We start from the raw sequence: 19627 nt of genomic DNA on the forward strand, positions 1-19627 counted from the left end.
TAATTACACATTTGAGATGAAACACAAATTTATGTAAATAAATGTTTATCAGGTAATTAATTTTTGAGGACCAATGTATCTACAAATGCACCACTGTTTGTACAATGCAATTTCTTCTTTCATGCTTTTTATTTGTTTTTATTTTTATATACTGTTACTGTCATTCCCAGAATATATGTGAACTCCTAGAAGATAGAAACTATGCCTCATATTCATCTTTGCATCTGCTGGACTTCATATTGCATCTGGAGCATGTTAAATGCTGTATTAAAATTTGAAGCATAAATAAGTAAACAAACAAACTAGTAAAGTCAGAGCACTATATAACTGTCTCGCCGTATATTCATTTTATATATTCATACTACTACTAACATACAAAATGAAAACAAAAGTTTTTATTTAGAAGCCTAAGACTTTCTTGCTTTCTCAGCATTCTATTCCAACTTATAATTTTACCTTCAAGAAAACAATGTTTTTTATTATACAGTGTCTGGAATTTACCCAAGATTATATAGCACTTCCCACCCCCTTTCCTCTTTTAATAGTAGGTGGCGCAAAAAAGAAATGGTAACTATAGACATGATGGAGATGTTAGCTAATGAATTGAATTGAATTCATTGAACTGAAATGAAATGAATTCATTCATTGAATACATACCTATGGTCAACATTTCATAATATAAAAGTGTATCAAATCAACACACAGTACACTTTAAACTTATACAATATTATATGTCAATACATCTCAGTCAATGTGGAAAAAGAATAAAATATCGCGGGGTGCCTGGGTGGCTCAGTCGTTAAGCGTCTGCCTTCAGCTCAGGACCTGATCCCGGGATCCTGGGATCGAGCCCCACATCAGGCTCCTCCACTGCGAGCCTGCTTCTCCCTTTCCCACTCCCCCTGCTTGTGTTCCCTCTCTCTCTGGCTGTCTCTCTCTCTGTCAAATAAATAAATAAGATCTTTAAAAAAAAAAAGAATAAAATATCGCTTTTCCAATTCAGAGGAAAAGAAAGTAGAATAGAGGTAACCAGGGGTTGGGGAGAGGAAGAGGTGGGGAGTTAATGATTCATGTGTGCAGGCTTCAGTTTGGAATGAAGAGTTCTGGAGACGGAAAGTGATGATGGTTGTACAACAATGTGAATGTACATAAGGCAGCTGAACTGTACACTTACAAATAGTGAAAATGGTAAATTTCACATTACGTATATTTGCCACAATAAAAAAATATATTTGTGTGATATTTTTTAAAGAAGAAAACAGTATGCCGAAAGATTTTATTTTATACATTTCATTATTTTTTGGAATTTTCTTACCTTTAGCTCATAAACTACTGCACAGAAATAAGATTCAAAATAATAATGTCTAAATAAAAAATAGGGTAAAAATTGGCATGCTGTCATTCTTCCAAATCAAATGTAGATTTTATCAGTGTTTCTTTCCATACGTACACTAGGTGGAGCCATTTGCTTAAACTGGTTGTAGGAAAATTAGGAGCGTTTATGTTTAATTTCGTAAGAAACTGCCAAAATGTTTTTGCAAAGCACCTATACCATTTTGCATCCCTTCCGATAAAATCTGAAAGTTCAGTTAGTTGTTCCATATTCTTATTAGCACTTGGCCACTATTTTAGCCGCTCTAGCGGCTATACAGTGGTATCTCACTGTAGTTTCAGTTTGCCTTTATTTAATGATGAATGACGTTGAGCATTTTCTAATGTGTTTATTTGACTGGTTTATACCTTCTTCACTGAAGTGTCCATTCAAATCTTTTGCCCAATGTTTATTGGGTTTGTTGTTGCTTTCGTTAGTGTTGAGCTGTTAGAGTTCTTTACATTACCATCCAGCGATCTCACATCTTTCCATTTATCCAAGACCAATGAAAACATATGTCCACACAATGGTCAGTATATAAAGGTTCACAGCGGCTTTATTTACATTTACCAAAACTGGAAACAATCCAGCAACTGGCGAATGGCTGAATAAACCTGTGGTGTGCCTGTAAGATGGAATAGTGCTAGGCAGGAAGAAGGAACGAACTACTCAGGCATGGGACCACAGAGATGAGCCTTAAAAGTGAAAGAAACTGAGTGAGAGAACCCAGACACAAAATGCTACACACGGTAGGCTTCCGTTCATACGACATTCTTGACAAAGAAAAACTACAGAAACAGAAATTGGATTAGTAGTTGCCCGGTGAATGGGAGTGGGGTGAAAGGATTAAGTACAAATGAGCATTAGTAAACCTTTTGGAGAGATTAAAGTACTTCCATTCTTGTTTTTAGTGGTGGTTACATGATTGTGGACATTTGTTAAAAGCCATTGAATACATACCTAAAAATGCTGACTTTTATGGTTCATATCCTTTGTCCAAGTATTAGTAAGTTTTAATTTTCTTAATATTAAATATTTTAATACTCCATTAACCTGACATACAAAAAATGCCTATGAGAAGGCAATTATGATTATGAACACTCTGAACAATTCTGGCAGGTTTTGTAAAAGTCTCTGTTAACGTGCAAATCTGAACTTTTGTTTCTCTGTGCAGCCATATTTTTAAAATGTGCGCTGATTCTTTTCTTTCTTTCTTTCTTTCTTTCTTTCTTTCTTTCTTTCTTTCTTTCTTTTTCTTTCTTCCTTTCTTTCTTTCTTTCTTTCTTTCTTTCTTTCTTTCTTTCTTTCTTTCTTTCTTTCTTTCTTCCTTTAAGATTTATTTATTTATTTGACAGAGAGAGAGACAGCCAGCAAGAGAGGGAACACAAGCAGGGGGCGTGGGAGAGGAAGAAGCAGGCTCCCAGAGGAGCAGGGAGCTTGATGCGGGTCTCAATCCGAGGATCCCGCGATCACGCCCTGAACAGAAGGCAGACGCTCAACGACTGAGCTACCCAGGAGCCCCTGCACTGATACTTTCTAATAAAAATGTACTTATTTAAGAGACTCAAAGACCTTAATTTGATAGGGATGAATTTTTTTATAATGAACAGCTCAAATATAAACTGGGAAATAACTTAATAGAATATCCTGGTGATATATATAAATCAAGTAACCATACATGTTGTTCCTTTATAACTCACTACTCTCTTTCACATATGCCTAAAAATTATTTTACTATTAAATGTGAGAAATCAAATAAGTATTTTCTTAGACAGAAGAGCCTTCTGAGCTATAGACATAATATGTAAATTATATATTTCTCTTAAGTCAGATAAAAATATCATCATCTACTTGGAAGTTACTTAATAAATATATTTAGTTCTAACTTTACTATTATACTCTAATATCTATAAGTAAGATAAATCTCATCTTTAAAGATATGCTATAGAAATCTCCATCTGTATTTCATTTGGAGTAACTAGACTTAGATTTTCTAGAGGGATGACATCCAATATATCTGGGGAAAAAATCATGCTTTGCCGGCACTTTTTAAAATATATTCAGTGAATTCTCATATTTAACTCATGTGATGAGAAAAATCAGAATTTTGTAGCCTATGTGGTGGCCAAGAGAAGAGGTTGGCAGAAAAGCCTCAACATGTGATGGAATATGAAAATATTTTTGAGTGAATTGGCCTTGGGAATTATGATAGAATTGTAGTCTTTAGCTCCATAGAGGAACAAAACTGGGTTATAAAGTAGGCTCATAGTTAAAAAGTAACAGAATACCAGCATGCCTACGAGTTCTTCTGGTTCTATATTTGAAGAATGCCTAACACACCAAAGAAATCGGATTTCACATAGAAGACTTCAAAGGAACCATCACAAATGTTCAAAAAACTAAAGGAAAGCATGATTGAAGAAGTAAAGGAAGGTATAATGACAATATTCCATCAAATAAAGACTGTCAATAAGAAGATAAAAATAACAAGAAAGAACTAAACGGAAATTCTGGAGCCAAAAGGTATATGTTAAATCTGATATCCGGTCACTCTCATGGACAGTTTCTGCCGTCTTGAGATTTGTTTGTTTCTAGTTTCTTTGCATGTCTTATAATTTGAGGGAAACTGAAAATTTAGATGATATTGCAGAAACTCTGGGTACTAGTCATTCCCCTCCCAGGGCATTTTATTGCCATTTCTAAAAATTTGTTTAGTGAAAGGCTGGATTATTTTAGCATAGTCTATTCCCTACGCACACCCCTCCACACACAATTAAGGCTCCGTTGTTTCTCTTCCAGAAGACACAGCTTTAGGTATACCCATAGCTACCCCAGGGTAAGAGTAGTATTTGTAAGGTTCTCTCCCTCTCTTTCAGTGACCACACCCAGCTGTTAAACTCTGTTAATTGCCAGCTGACTGCTCTGCTGTTTTCAACAATGCCCCTAGATACCTACAAACTAATCCAATCAAATGGTGGCTCCTCAGAATAAATAGATTCTGTGGTCAGTGTCTGATACTTGTTACAACCCCAGGAAAGCTTCTCCCAGCGACCTTATTCTCTAGTTCTCACAAACTTGGCAGCCAACAGTCTAGGTCATATCTTCATAATATTCAAGAATCTGCTCCCAGTTGCCTTTTACCAATCTCCAGCATTCTTTAGAGCACTCTTAGGCTTAAACTTCTCCATTAAACCGCTGCAAATGAAGTCAGTTCCCTTGAGAAGAGATTAGGAACTTTGTTTTATGGCCTGATTTCTCCCTTCAGGAAAACTGTCTTAGCTGGGGCTGTGGAGCTGAGTCCAGTCTGCAGTCTAGCCTGCATCTTCATGAAATCCACAAATCTCCTCTCAATTGCCTTTCACCACAACCTCCACTGTTCATGAGAGAGTCTTAGATTTGAATTTCTTCATGCAAATGAAGTCAGTTCCTTTGGGAAGTGATGGGGGCTATCTGTTTTACAGTCTGCTTCTCTTTTGAGGCAAAAATCTGCAAAGTAGGGCTCTAGAACTGGGGATGGGGTAAATGGCAAGACTCTCTCTGTGTGATCACCCCCTCTGGAAACTCAACACTCAGTGGAGGGGGCAGCTGCTAAACTCTCTCAGTTTCTCTCTCTTAGCCTGGAACCTCTACCTCAAGAGGCAGGGCAAGTAAGTCACTACCACAGTATTTCCAGGGCTCCATACCCAAAGTAGAGCCCCCATTCTACAAGGGGGGGCTAGACGGAAGAAGGGAGTCCCACCTCTTATCAGGAATCTCCTGGAGCTTAGTCTCAGCAACAGGTAGCTGGGGGCAGGAGGAGAAGCACTGAAGGCCTGTTTCTCCATGGAAAAAAAGCCCTCTGACAAAGGAGCTGGCCAAGAAGGGGTCCTGTGGTCTTGGCTGCAATGGTCTGGGGCAGTTTTTCCACCTTTCAGTTCTGGGAGAGAGGAAGCACTCTTGGTTCAAATATCATATACTTTCAACTTTCTTACTCAACTTTTATAGATTTCCTTGAATAGATGTTTCTTCATTTGCCATTTGTCCTTAGGGCCATTTCTGAAATCTTTCAGTGGCCTTTCTTTTCCTTCCTTCCTTCCTTCCTTCCTTCCTTCCTTCCTTCCTTCCTTCCTTCCTTCCTTCTTCCTTCTTTCTTCTCATCAATTTTGGTAAGCAGAGCTTTGGACACTGTTATTCAAGAGACTGATGAAATTGTTTATTCATTTTCCACATCTGACTCATCCGCATTGGTGTTCAACGTAGTGCCATGGGCACTATTTCTATTCTTAAAGAACAAATGATCTAACGGAAGATATGAACAAATAATTACAACTCCATATAACAAGAGGTACAAGAGAGAAGCAGGGAATGTACCGGGGAAGAACAGAGAAGCAGGTGACATCTATGTGGGTAGAAGTAGAAATAATATAGAAGATCTCATGAACAGAGTTAGAACCAAAAAGTAACTTGGGAAGTTTTAGCACTGCCAGATCCTTTATCCCTGAGAGCCATTTTAAATAAAACAATGATTATAATTTTAATACCATTAACAATGTAATTTGATATAAAATTCATTATGTTCTTAATCTTAAACTGAATGAAAGCTCTAGGAATTTTTGCTATTTTTATCTGTAATGTATAATCTAAGTTAATCACAGAGAACAAATTCAGCTTCAAATCAAGTTCTCTAGACTCTGACTTCCAATAATTCCAACCTGTTTGTGACCCTCGGCCCTCTTATATAGAAAACTAGAGCTTCCACTCTTTGTGGAGGAGAGGATACATTTCCATATCATTATGACAAAGTCTCTGAGGAACAAAGGAGTAAGATACAGGTCTATTTGCTTTCTAGCAGACCATGAAGATTAGTCTTCCATGGACAGTCCCTGTTCTTGTTTCCTTTTTCTCATAAATATCCTCCCTGTTCTAAAATCAGTTCAAGAAAATCAGATGCCTCTCAAAACAAACAAACAAACAAACAAAACAAGAACAAAAAGTAAAAAAAACAAAAACCAGGATTTGGCAAAAAGAAGAAGAAAAATAAAACTGAGTCATCCTCTGCCTTACTCCATCCCCTGGGCCAGCACACAAGTTTCTCATTCTGATGTAGGAGGGAGAGTCCATTGGCTTAGCCTCAGTTGGCCTGGAGCAGCGCTGAATAGAAACATAAAAATTTTATGACTTTGGCTAAAGATCTTGGGGCCACTGAGATTGTATCCGGAAGGCCATAATAACTGTTTGATGCCTAGGCTACAAAACATAAACTGGTTTTTACCTATGAAATGGAGTTATTCATTCTATTCTTGAAGACTCATATTCTATTTCAACAGACTATGTACACATTTATGACCAACGATTTTAGTGTTATGACTATGACTGCTCCAATTTAGTACATGTTCTCCTGTCCTTTCTTCTCTAACTTTGGCCAAAGCATAGTCATGGCATTTACAATCACTGTCTTAATTAATCCAGCCAAATATTACAAATACTGTTGCATTTGGACATTTGGTCTCTGACACAGGCATCACATGTGGTAATAATGTCACATGGCAAGATGAAATGATAGATTTTCTTCACCATGTACGTCTTTGAATATAGGTCAACTAGAAATAAGTCAGAAAGATGGAGAAGAACGAGGTTGTGGAGTTTACACAGCATATTAGTTTTTTGTTTTTTTTACTAAGATGTCATCAAAGATCGTAATTCCCTTGAGATTAAGTGACTGACCCTATATAGTCTTCTTGTCAGAAATAAATGAAAAAATGTCAGCCTCCTTCCTAGTGAAGTCTCTCTTTGCCTCGTAGGACTCCCAATAATGCTATTGTTGTAGTATCTTTTTTGAATTATGTCAGAGAGTCACCGAAATCTGGCACCAGATTTTGAAAAAGACGATATGCTGAACAGTGAGAAATAGAGGAGAGGTGTGATTAATTGTCAAAGGAGAGAAGCACAGGAGCATAACTCTTTCTTCTGACAGATGCTCCAGCCGATGACACAGAGTCAAGTAATAGCGTTGTTACAGAAATTTGGCCAACTGCTTTAGGCACCATCTGCTCATTTTCCCCCAGAAGACTAATCCTTTTCAAAGGTTGAAAGAGAACTTTAAAAGGCTGCTCAGGCACTTTACATATTTTCATCACTTTCCAGAATTGCGAGTCACTCAAATGTAATCCAAAGAAAAGTTAACCCCAAACAGGGCAAGTGTTCTCAGAGCAGAACCAGACCAGAAACAAATAAAGAGGAGCGGAAAGAAGGAAGGATAAAGGAAGGAAGGAAGGAAGGAAGGAAGGAAGGAAGGAAGGAAGGAAGGGAGGGAAAGGAGGACAAAAGGAATTTCTTTAAATTCCAAGTGAAGTTTGTCATATCTCTCGCACTTTCTTTTTGAGTATGAAGTGTGGTCTAAAAAACAAATAGACAATATCAGCTAGGAAATCCATTTCTTAAGCTAAACATTTATCTTTCTGAAACCAACTCCTCTTTTAACTCTCCTTATGATTGAAATATAGGAATGTAATAGGTGAAGCAAGTTGTACCAACTTGCTCAACAAAGATGGTACCACTACTTTTTCTATTATACCACCTACAACCTAAAAGATACATTTTCTCTTTACTGAAAATTTGAAGTCTGAAAGCAAGTGAAGCAATTTAACTGTGGTGGTTTAGAGCATGAGTTTTGGTATCAAGTAGATCAGTATTCAATTCCCAATTCTACACATACTAATATTGGATGTAATCTTGGGCAAACTACCAACCTAAACCTCATTTTCTCCAGGAGTTATTGAAAGGTGCCTTCTAGGGTAACCACATCACACAACTCCAGGGATGATTCATTCATAGAGAATTCCACATGAATTGTGCCTCTTGCAGTCATGCAATGTGACTGGCCCTGTGCCTGACATACAGAGAGTGTTAAAAAAGGCAGCTGTTAAGGATCGGAAATCTAGTTTTCTTTTGCAAACGAGAATGAGGAAGTTCTACAAATGTCAGTGTAGCATAATGAAAAAAACATGAACCACAGAGCCAGACTGTCAGTATTCTAAGTGTGAGTCATGCTACTTACTAACCATGTGATCTTGAGCAGTTTACTTAATTTCTTCATGCCTCAGTTTCTTCTTTAACGAAAGAGGGACAACAATAGTATTTACCTTTTAGGGTAATTGTTATGACTACATAAGTTAATACATATGAAACACGGAAACAAAATCTAGTACTTAGTAAATACTAAATAAACATGAGTTATAATTATATGTTATGCGTAGGAAGGTATCCTAAATATGTTAAGGTGAAAAAGTAAAGTGATGAATACCTTTAAAAAATAGGGTAATTATATATGTGTTTTAACTTATATATACATAAAATTTCTCTGCAAGAATAGCTAAGAAATTAGCAACTTTTATTAGCTCTCTGGAGAGGAACTGAGAGGAAGAAGGAGAAGGTAGAGTTGTCATTCTATAGCTCCTCATGCTTTTTGAATTTTGAGCCCTCTGAATATATTAATTATTTAGAAATTATATTTTTAAATCCAGCTATATTATTATTATAATCAGCTTGATATCATTTACCTTGTCTAAGACCATTATTATCATAATCAAATATTATTGGGTACCAACTATTGTATACCATAATACATTGTGTAATACACAAAGAAGATATTGACCCTGTCACTCAAGAGTATTGAAATGGACAGAGGTAAATATATAGAGGCCTATAGCATGAGGAAAAAGATCAAGGAAGGTGTGTGCAGACCACATTCTGTGGGGTGAGGGAGAGGTCAAAGGACTAAGAGATCACTCTGGCTTGTACTATCAGTGAAGCCTTGATGGATGAATACAATTCAAAGGCATTCCATGTAGAAGAAAAGACATGATTTAATTACCATAAAATGGTACACATGATTGGGAAGTGCCAAGAATTGTAAAGAGTAAAAGAACAGAGGATATGACCGATGCTGGAATTTGAAAGGGAAACAACTTCATTCACATTTCAACCAAAAATATTTTCTGCTGTCTAGAATAAATCCATGCATGTTGTGGGAGTGGGGGGCATTATTTAGGAGTACATACTCCATACATACTGAATGAGAGAGGTAATTACCCAGCAGAAGGGAGAAACCAGTTAAAAATAACTGCATTGATTGACTAACTGATCAACTCTACAATTATAATTTTCAAACATCTTTGTATATAGAACAGCGATTAATAATTGTTGTCACAGAAGTATGAAGATTTTAGAATATGAGTTTGTGATTTCAAACAGTTTGCAAAACCTAAAACAATTTAATTGCAAGCCATAGATATATTCCTAATATTTCCTCAAGGTAACTCAGGATTTTCTGTGGTTTCCTCCAAGTACAGAAGCTAAAAACCACCTAATCCTTTTCATTTACATACTATTGTTGCGATAGTCTTTGAGTTAGAAATTACAAAGGATTTGAATTTGATAAACATTTACTTAGTGTCTAAGATGAGGTGAATTTTCACAAACAGTATTTTGTAATCCTTACATAACTACAAAGACATATTTTAATTCCTACTTTGCAAATAGGCAGATTAAGTTTTAGAGAATTATGAATCTAATAACTGGCAGAACTGGGATTAGAATTCAGTTATGTGTGTATATGCGCATACACACATGCACATTGGGGGGGCAGGATGAAGAAAAGTCAGGGCCAAAGTCAATGGAAATTTTCACCACAGCATTACTGCCTCAGGATCAAATTCCAATTAAACTGGAATTAAATTGTACTAGTGGGGAAAACAGTCAGAAGATACATACAGTGACATTTTTAGACATTTACATATTTCTCTTAGTCAAAGAGAAATTAAGATTATCATTTTTCCTGGTCAATTTATCTTCTACTTATCTTTGGGGCAGTTACCAATTTATTGCCTCTCAGATCCAAATACATCCTTCATTATCTGATTTGTGACAATGGTACTAGACCATGTAAGCAATTCTCCTTTGCAGTGGAATACAATGTTAAGGTTTTGGTTTTTTTTGGTTTTGGTTTTTGTTGTTTGTTTCTTTTTAGACCCTAAAAGGATATTACAGGGGAAGGGGGATTCTCTTCCTGGTTCCTGTATGGTTCTGTTTGTTTCTTCTTATAAGTACCATGCTGCAACCAGAAGCAAATGGGTGGGGACATTCAGGGGACATCCTACCCCTGGCACATGCCCAGAGCATGGGGCAACTTGGTGAACTCACAGTTCCAACCTCAATCCAGTGACCACCCTGCTGAGAACCTCCTGACACCCATATCAATTCCTTGAAGGAATATTTACCTTTGGGCAGCTGGAAATGATTTTTAGGATTTCTGTTCAAACTTGCATGATGTTGATAGACAGGATTTTATGAAAGCCTCACTAATGAGTTTATCTAGATGGTAACATCCCTTTCAAATATTCTAATTTCACTTATCTCTTTAATTGTTCACATCATCAATACAAACTTACCTGTTTTGTCAGCTGAGGGGAAGAAAAATGATCGTAGACTTCAGAGCATGATGATGCAAATAGTTCATACGGGGCTGTGTGAGGCAGTTTGCCTCTTTGCATTAACAACAGGAGTTATGAAATAAGCTCCCAGGAAAAGGATGCTGCCCTTGGAATGATATGTGAATATTCTAAAACTAATATAAATGAGCTATTTAAATCAATTGCATTCAAAGTGTTCTAAATGTCTGGCAAATTATGAAATAATGAAACAGTGTGGAAGAGACCCAAAAACTCGTCCTCAAATCATTTAAAAATATTTTTCTAAGCTGTGCCACAAACAGATGGACACAAAAGTGTTCCACTTTCTCCATTCAAAGCTGTTCTGGGGGGAAAAAACACTTTCTTAATATAGAGTCATTTACAGCTGGTGTTACGCTTGTTGGGATTTTGACCATCTCCGCTTTTTCATCATCAGCTGCAATGTAATAAGCATCTTCACAATTGCCATTGTGGCAGCAGTATTAAGGGTTGTTAATGCTAAACTGTCCCAATCCTTTAGAAGCTTCGAACTGCTAACAGGCCTGTGCAATATGCCTACAAACTGTCTGGTTATGTACTCATTAATGTACAAGAACTAAACTCTGATTATAGGCCTAAGAACTGCAGTCACTCATCACAAACCTTTCAGCCCAGTGTGAAAGGTGATTAGGATAATAAGGATCAGTAAGGTGCACAGCTGTCCAACGCTCACCATTTTTTGGCAGGTGCAAAGGAGCCAAGAAGTGACAGGAAAAGATATAGAAATGTGTTCATCAGGTCACAGAGTTTCCAGACATTCAAAACTGGATGTAGATTAACAACCCGAGAAAATGTAGCCATAAAGAAGAAAATGGTATCCATATATCACATATGGAAAAGTCAAAGCTTCGCACTAACATATCCTAAAAATAAAGTGTTTTCTAAACTGCATAGTTGTCCAGAAGAGTGTTTGGGAAGAGAGATTTCAAAGCCTCATATGATCTGGCCTCTGTTTTCACCACATGTCCCATAATGCTCCACACGGCCACACCAACTTTTGTATTTTCTCTCCCTCTGTTTGCTTGGGGAGAGGAATGTTTGCTCCTGGAACACACCTACTTTGGGGCCTTTACACAAGCTCTTTACTCCATCTAACTTCACATAAGTACCTTCTTGTCACCCACATTTCAGCTTAATTTTCACTACATCAACTAGCATGTGCCTTCTAAAGAAGTTACATTGACACCTCTCCCTACTCTATTTTACATTATGGTGTTTATTGCTACTTCAATTTCTTATTTATTCATGTGTTCGCTTGTTTGCATGTTTTTCCTTTTCCATCTCCTGCCAATAGAAGGTAAGCTCCGTGAGAGCAAAATTCTTATTCCATGAGAATAACTTCCCAGCATATCGAAACAGTTCCTACCAGGCAGCAGGTTCTCAACAAATACTAGTAGAATTAACGCTGCCTGTTTATGCATTACTCTTCATGAGAAAGAAAGAAAAAAAAGGAGAAAAAGAAAAGGAAGCTGATGACAAGTTCACTGCTTTCGAAAAGCAGTATTTGGCATCATCTTCTACCTGATACTAGTCCCCTCAAATCCTTTGGGGAGTAGATGGAATATAAAGAAATAAATGTAATCTAACAAAATTTTATCTGCAACTGGCCCACAATAATATAAGTGGAGCATATCGAAATTAAAGATTTCTTAATCTTTAATTCTTAAAGATTAATTTAAAGGATTAACTCCATTAAAGGAAAACATATGTAATAATCCACTTTCCTGTTTTGGGGGGAAACAATTACCTTCCCTATTGCAAATACAAACATACATAATGGCAATTAAAAAAAGAAATAGAGCTAAACATTTTAGTGCATGAACTAATTAAAAAACACCAATAACCTGGTTCATTTAGTATAATATCCTAAAGGAGAGTGTATTATGAACTAGGGACCAAAGAAACATCTAAATGCACTAAGAAGGAAGAAAATCATCTACACATCTGATTTGATTTTATCAATCTGTTTTATGATTAATTAGAATTGCATCAACATCAATTGGCCACAATGACTGCTATTGGGATTAGTGTGTGAATTAAGCAAATCTCCTATTCTAGAAGCTGAAATTGCGTACATTTATCAGTACTTGTAACCAGAGCATCCATGAGAAATCTGTCTCAAATTGATATTTATTGTATTTTTAATTAGTATATTATCCATGCCTTCATCTCATAGCCAGAAAATGAGCAGGAGGAAAAGGGTTAGAGGCTAAATTAGAAAAAGTGAGAACATTGGGAATATGTTGGAAAGAGAGTTTATAAGAAAGAATGACTTAAACAGACAAATCTCTCATATATAATATCTTTATTTCATATGCACATGACCATGAGCTGAAGAAAAAGTGTTGACTGCTCTTAGAGACAAAGAAATCTTATCTTTTTTTAAAAAAAATTCAAAACAAATATTAAAATCTATTTCAGATAATTGGCACAACAATGATTGAATTGAGAAGTCCACTTCTGGCCAGAATGGAATAACAGAAACTTAATTACCTCCCCACCATAAACAACTAGAATACTAGACAAATATATACCAAAAAATGTTCAGACATTGGACTACAGGCAACATAGAAATGTGATCTCTGAGAAAATCAAAGCAGATGAATTTAGTTCTATAATTGACCAACTTTCTTTTCAGGGGGACATTCTGAGCACTGGAGCATAAAGGGGCATCCCAAGCAAAACATTCAGTTTCCGTAATCAAGAAGCCAAAAATCAGAGAAAATCGGAGTTCAGTGACTAAAGCAGGACAGAGTACCAAAGAGGAAAGAGCTACATAGAAAACCCAAGAAATCTGCAAAGACTAGAAAAGAACAACTGAAGATTTATAGTTAAATTATTTCAAAGCTCACTCAAGAATTAGAGATGTTTGAGATCCCAAAGGTCAATTTTTTAGTGGTGGGACTAAATTATTCAAAGACCAAGACAACCTTAGATTCATATAAACAAAGTTTAAAAACAAGCCATGCATGGATAAAACTAAACTGTAACTAAATTAACTACCTATCAAAACAAAATCTAATTTTCTTTAAAGAAGACAGCAAAACCTAGACATTCAACAATGCAAGAAGCAAAACACCCAGCATCCAGTAAAATACTACCAGATATTCCAAGAAGCAAGAAAATGTGACCTACATCTAGGAGAAAAATCTGTCAATAGAAACAGTTACAAAAACAGAGGTGATGAAATTTGAAGGCAAAGATGTTAAAATAGCTATTATAACACTCTTCAAGTATTTAAAGAAGAACATCAATATAATGAGGAGTTAAGTAGAAAATGTTTTAGAAGAACCAAATGGAGTTCTTGAGGTGCAAAGTTTAATAACTAAAATGAAAATTTAACTGGAAGGGATTAATAGCAGCTGAGACACTACAGAAGTAAGAGAAGTGAATTAGAAGATATAGTAATAGAAAAATGTCCAAAATGAAAGAGACAAAAACTACTGGAAAAAAAGCAGGTATCAATGACCTATTGGGTAATACCAAGCATTCTACTGTACACATAACTGTGTTCCTAGAAGTATAGGAGCCAGTGGCAAAGAAAAATCATTTGATGGAATAATAACCGAAAATGTCCAGATTCAATGAAAACTATAAATCTACATATCCAAGAAGCTCAACAAACCCCAAACAAAAGAAAACAAGGAAATAATACTAGGACACATCATAATCAAATTCTTAAAGATTGCTTATGTAAATAAAATCCTTAAAATAGACAGAAGAGATATTAAATACAGGGAAACAAAGATGAGAATAACAGGAATAGAAACCTGTAGTACTCAGTTGTGACTATGATTATAGACTACTACTAACATCTGTCTTTTAAAAAAGTAGAAAACCCTAGTATCTGAAAAGCTAAACCAGCTAGGTCAATTGGCATAGATTATTTAGGTTAATTAAATTGGCTTAGGTCACTTAGGGATCAATGAGCAGAGACTAGCTAGATGGCCTCCAAAACTGTTTCTTTTTATTGACCATACAGCTAGTCTATTTGCGTTATGTGGTCATATGACTGAGATTAGCTATGGGATGTAGATGAATGTGATTTATGAAACATCCATCCTAGCTCATTAAAACAACCCCTTGACTGATTTTTCATGCTCTGTTTCTGTCTCCAAGCCAGCAGAGGATTCTGACATACTAGGGGACGGCAGAGCCAATAGATGTTCCCCTAACCCAATGACTTATGTCTGTGACATAAGCAAGAAATCAGCTTTTACTGTATTAGCTCACTGAATTTCTTTTGTTTACATCATTTACCCTATCTTGAATTATACATCAATTTTACAACAACTAAGAATCATACATCTTTACCTGCTCTCGTTTATAGACAACTCTTAGTAAGACAAAAAATATTAATAAGCTGTTTTACATAGAAGATCGACCAAATTTACACATAAGATTGACAATTAATAACTTCTCTAATTCCAAACTCTTGTGTTCTTTTTACTGCCTCACATCACACAACTCCCATACTTATTTCAATGTAATGAAAATTGGAAAGTGGGGTTAGTACGGATTTATGTCAAATTAAGATAAGAAAAAAGATTTTCTAGTTCATCAATATTGAGCTCTGAATAATTAAAGTATATTCTAGGATAGTAAGCCAAACTAAAACTAAATGCAGTTTATAACAAAGCTGCACATCTGAGAATTAAATACACTAATTTTGCTGTTCTTCACATTAACACAATCCAGTATTTATAGTCTCATATCTGGTTTATTTCCCTCATATTGAATGAGATAATAACCACTGATAAAATTTCTTCATTTTCAGAGCTCTGAAGCACACAAATACCTTTTTTCAATATTTCATGCTTATAATATTTAGCAGAGCTTATTTCATCCATCAAAAGGTACTCGTGTATCAGCTTAAAACAAAGGCATACTACTATCCCTTTCAACATGGATGCAATATAATGCAAATCTATTAAAATGTGTGATGTTTTCCCCCCCTTTAGTTTTATATAAATTCTTTACGGTTATTAGCACAGCCTCTGAATGCAATACATACTCTTCAACATATCTCTTTTCCCCAAGATGCAAAATATTATTAATAACAGGAAAACATCTTCTAGCTTTTCTAAAGCTCTATTATTTATTGTCTGGTATATTGTCCAGATACAAATAAATATGTCCAAAAAATGCCCACCCTATGTATATGGAAATAGTTACTTCATACAATCTAGAGGGAACGTAAAATAACTAAAATTTTCAGGCACATGCTTCATCCATTTGTATTCATTGATTAAAATACGCATAATTCTGCTCCTAAAGTTTATTCTAAGGGAATTATTATTATTCTAAGGAAATGAATATGCCCAAAGATTTAACCTTAACTTTATTCATTGCAGCAATTATGTTTTCATTGTATGGAACTCTCCTTGTCGTTAAAAAGAACTAGTGAAGAGCAAAATAACAACTAAAAATCTTGGAACTTCTTGCTTGCAGGAGGTGGAGTACCAAACACGTAAGTCCTATTTCCTTCACTGGGGATAGGACTTGAACTTTGTCATGACGTAGACATACTAGAGTTACCTAAACAAACCAAGGACTACTATACTTGCCTTCGTATCTCAATACCCTGGCAAATCAAAAATAGAAGAAAGAGGTATTCTTCAAAGTTTGATATTACATAATGCACTGGCTAAAATTTATTCTAGATTGCAAAAAAAAGTGTTATTAATCATAGATTGAATCCAGCTGATTAAACCTATTTATCTGAAACAAGTATCAAGTATCTGAACCTAGTTTTACTTCTTATCAATAGAACACCTCTAAATCAGGACTTAATATTGTTTGTAACAGAGGCTTCTCTGTGTCCTTAGAAACTCTATTATCCCCTCAGGAAAAGATTGGCCAAAGGGACTATGAACTAACAAGGTTAAAGGTGCTTCATTGTGCTTCATTGGTTATATAGTTCATTGGTTGAACATTTCTCTAGTTAGTAGTGGTGGTCATGACTGCTAAAATTCTTTATAAAATATCAGCTATCCTAACTAATTTCCAGAATCATAATTATTTTTATTCTAAATGACATATTTTAATGTCAATTTCTTAAAGATGATGATTAATTTGCTTCCCTAACTATATTGCTCATAAAGGACATTAATTAATGGGCAAAAAAAAAAAAAATCCCTCCAAATCCCCCCAAACTGGGAGCATCAATGCTTTATGCTTAATTCTAATCTTTTTTTTCTTGAAACATCAATTAAATAATATTGTCAAAATATAATCATCTACTACTTTACATCATAAAATAATTATTAGGCAAAAACAGGTCCTGAAATACATTTTTTTGCTAACTGAAATGACCTTATATAATTTTATGAAACATAGTCATTTACATGGAAATCAGAGGAGAAATGATTAAGTGCCCAAGGTTCTTCCTTCAGACTCAGGTATACTCAAGAGTCAGATTTTCCTGAAGATTTTCAGGAGGCATTTAGAAGGGCAAATGGTTCACAGCGTTGGAGAGGCCTAGGCCAGCTCACGTGCTAACGAAGAGGGAAGGATAAATCAGTAGATGAGAGTCCACACCCATGGTGAGAGTTTGCCAGAGGAGCAGAACCAAGGGCCTTTGCAGAAGAATCATCCTACATCGTACATTTTTTGAATGGAAGAGATGTTATGATTCAGTACCTTTAAAGCATGTCGAATATTTTATAATAGGTTCATAATATAGCAGCCGATTGCAAGAGACTGGACCCCTTGCCCGATGACATATCCTAAAGTAAGCAGCAAAATGGAGAGTGAACTTGGGTCCTAGGAAGCCAGGTAAAGCACATGCTAACGACCACCATGGGTCTTCACAATAAAAAAGGGCCTCACACGCAGCTTTTGCCATTAACAAAGCAAAGAAATTGTTGTATGTACAGCCAGGGAATTGTTCTTGGTTAAAAGTTTGCATTTGTAAAGAAAGCCTGTAAAGTATATCACAATATTGTTAGTTACCCTGTTGTGGTAACTCTTCATTTCTAAGACACCAAGGGTTTCAAAGAATGGCGTTATCCCAATTTTCTCATGAATTCTGAGAGGCACTCAACATATTTACTAGTTTAGTTAACAAATTAGGAAAATCTTGATCAGATTTCAGTTTATATTCTTCAAGATTCCTTTTCCAAAGTAGTCAGAACTCTATTAATTCTAAATTTTTAGGGAATTTAGCCAGGCTTATAGCAATCTTCTTATGGTTATCAAAGGCTGCAACTAGCTTCTTAAATAATGGTAGATGCTTGAGTTAATTCCCTCTTCATTGTTTAAGACTTTAGGTATAAGCAGCTGTCTATCTGGCACTTTACAGCAGTCCCCGGATAAACTGCTTCTGCAGCTCAGGATGCAAAATGCTCTAGCACCACCTGGAGGGTGCTTTTTTGGGTGCCTAAGAGAGTCCCATCCTATGACCCTGTAGCTTCGTGCACAAAGGACACAGTGAACGTTTTGCATGCCTGTGCTTGCACGGTTCCGCAGAATCACAGTGAGAAAACAATACAGCTATTCTGTAGAAAGATAAAGATAACAGACCCATTTGAGAAGCAGTTTGATTCAGATTGAAGGATTTCAGGTTACAGATTATTGAAAAAAATTACTAAATGTTTTTCTTTTTACTAAAAGGATATAGTAACCCTCAATTAAAATTAGGACAATTTAAGTGTGAAAGATGTAGAAACACTGAAGAATAAATTGGATGGTATTTCCTAACTGGCTAGGAAATTGTCACTGTGGGTGAATGCATGAGTAATATATTAATTAACTAGTAAAATGTTAATAATATATATATAATGTGTTTTAATTTATTACTGTGGCTTCTTTGACCAGTAAAAACCGAGTCACATGATCTCCTTAGTTCTTTATACATGATCAGATTAATCTTTCATATCATTTTTGCCTTCTAACATAACAAGAAGTTGTATAATCAATCTGTACATTTCCTGGAATATAATTAATGTACCAATGACCCAGACCTGGAATCTGCTATTTTCCCCAGTTGCTCTGATTTCCTTCTAGTGGAAAATTATGTTTAGAAAGCACCATCTGGGCACCAGAAAAATTTATTGTTACTGGGCTGGTCATTGTTCCTACAGGCTTGCTGCAGACACAGCTAGAAATGTTTTTTTTTTTTTTTTATAACAAAAATGTATCTCAGTTCATACTGATAACTTCAGTTCAAAATCCTAGATTTATTGACCTTATATTTAGATATACTTTCTCTCATACCAAAAATTCCTGGTCCTTAAAGCAAAAATTACCCATTCGCTTTATCCAACACTATATACTCAATAATCTCAAAATAACCATCATGATAAATTGAAAACACTGGAACTTTTTTCCATACTTTCTTTCTCAGTATGTTCTCTAACGATGTATGATAAGATCATTCTGCCTTGCAGTGTTTTAGAATATTTCCTACTTGCGTAGTTATGTCACCAACTAGATAATGATTTAAGCTCATCTGCTTTATTATTTTTTTATTTAACAGTTTTATAATTACCTAAAATAATTACAGATCTTCTCTGGAGAAAGGGCTCCAAATCTACAAAACATGGTACGGCCTAAGAATTCTAACTTCTACCCACTCTGTTCGCCTTAATGCTAACTTTATCCATATTAATATTTGTAATTTTATGGTTTACACTTCCATTGTTTTATTTTAGTGTAAACAAATGTGTCTATGCGTATAAGCGATAGCATACTATGCATAGTTTATTTTCCTTTGTTTCTCTCACTTAATACGTCCTGAAGATCCGATTTCATAAGCCCATTTGCA

The sequence above is a fragment of the Ursus arctos genome, unplaced genomic scaffold (genome assembly GCF_023065955.2).
Source record: "Ursus arctos isolate Adak ecotype North America unplaced genomic scaffold, UrsArc2.0 scaffold_5, whole genome shotgun sequence".
Classification (NCBI taxonomy): Eukaryota; Metazoa; Chordata; class Mammalia; order Carnivora; family Ursidae; genus Ursus; species Ursus arctos.